We start from the raw sequence: 2,087 nt of genomic DNA on the forward strand, positions 1-2,087 counted from the left end.
TCGAATAACACGAAACTGATAAAAGCCAACTTTCATTGTACTAATACCATTCTACCAAGCATCCACAATTAAGATAGAAGTTGAATAGTCATCAATTATGTTGAGTTCCTATATGTCTACAGAAATTGACAACACAACAATTTAAGCGCAAGTTATTCCTTTTGATTACATAGGGCAAATAAAACTGTTAGAGTTACCCACTAATCATGCACAACGTACATGAACCTATGCTAGCATGGCAAGTTCTAAATCTCGAGATCCACCGTCGCTTCACAAGAGATTAACACCCTATCTTATATGTTCGCGACGCACATAAGACGAATACGCACAACCAATACTAGATATCATACAATCATCACACACTAAAGTATTAAACAATTACTAAAGAATTCCATAGTAAATTCGTTGCAACCCCATGATCACGATTAGCCCATAATAGCACTTATCGTCATCATGGGTTCATATGAAATCATGATAATCAAACACAAGAAAATAATAACTAAACTAATTATATTAAAACAGAGTACGTCACAAGAGTAAATAAGTTCAAAGCAAGAAAACTAGCATCCAATGTTATAACGAAACAAGAATCACAAGAAAATATGCTTCCTCTTCGTTGCGGTGTGCTAAATCGGTCTTCTTCCTTATCTCCTTTGCTCCATGCGTAAAAACACAATCTTCTTCAATCCACACTTGTGAAAACGTCTCAAATCTACTTATATAATAGTCCCATAAAACTCAGATTACATAGAAGTGGAAACCAAACAGAAGTAGAAGTCCTGAAATAATATATCATTTTTCCCGACCCTGCGCGGCCGCTCAGCATAGCTGAGCGGGCGCTCAGCTTGCTGCGCGGCCGCTCAGCAATGCTGAGCGGGCGCTCAGACCTCTACTGGAAAAAATCTGATTTTGCTCCGTTTCTTCGCCGTAATCTGCCCGTTTCTTTCCTCTCGCAATGGTGAACACATGCCAAGGCTTATTCTTGATGATTCCTCCCCCGAAATGCAACTAATACCCTGAAATGCATAAACACTAGAAAAACGCATCAAATACACAAAATACTTGATTTCAAGACACCAATTTAAGCCATTTTAAGACATTCTAAGTGGTATAAAATGCCACTTATCACACCCCCAAACTTAAATCGATGCTTGTCCTCAAGCGTCACAGACTCAAAAACAAATATAAAACATGCATGAATGCAATCTATATGAAAATGCAACGATCCCCCTTACTACAATTAACCAACCAAATTGCAACATCTCAACAAATGCAGTTAGACAACTAAAGATCAATAAACTCATGTAAACAGACATACAGCCAGAAACGTGGTGTGTGCAAATGCTTAACAGATATGCTTCGGAACTAGACCAATTATTATGACTCGACTATCCTCAAGGCAATCACATGATTATACAAAGAATAAAAATTCTAGGCACAAAGTGATATACAACACTACAAGAATTCTGGAGCTTATTACGGAATCATGCTTTTTATTCACAACACAAATGCTTATTTGACCGTGCAATGAGTGAGGTCCACAAAAGACTTATACAATGGTATCCATGTAACGAGCGTTAGGTTAGCGGATCCCAGACTCTAAAAGCCTTAGGTCACTAGGCACAAAGTCCCCTAAGAACTTAATAACTCGAATACCACAGAGCCCACTCTTGATCAATTATGCTTAAACTAATTTTTTTTTTATAACTTCTGAGCAAGTGCGTTTCGCTCCATCTTGCTCAACCCTAGGCTACTCGCACCATATGCGAGCCGGCTACTAGCCATTTGACGCCTAGCCACAACTAGCAACAAATTCCATTTTTTTTCTCCAAATTTTATTCTTTTCATGCCTTTATCACTAAGAACCTATTATCGAATTCTAAGCATAATAAATAGATTGACCTCGAAAACAACCAAATCATAACAACAATCTAGCCCTTACGCATTCTCTAAGACTTAGTGGAATTACAAGTGTTTCTAGCATGCATATCAACCTACACGACTTAATATCACTTTAATGCTATCACTACACTCGCATCAATATCACAATTTAGTCGATAAATCATTGCAAAAGGGATCATGATAAA

Source organism: Apium graveolens, chromosome 8 (genome assembly GCF_009905375.1).
Source record: "Apium graveolens cultivar Ventura chromosome 8, ASM990537v1, whole genome shotgun sequence".
Lineage (NCBI taxonomy): Eukaryota > Viridiplantae > Streptophyta > Magnoliopsida > Apiales > Apiaceae > Apium > Apium graveolens.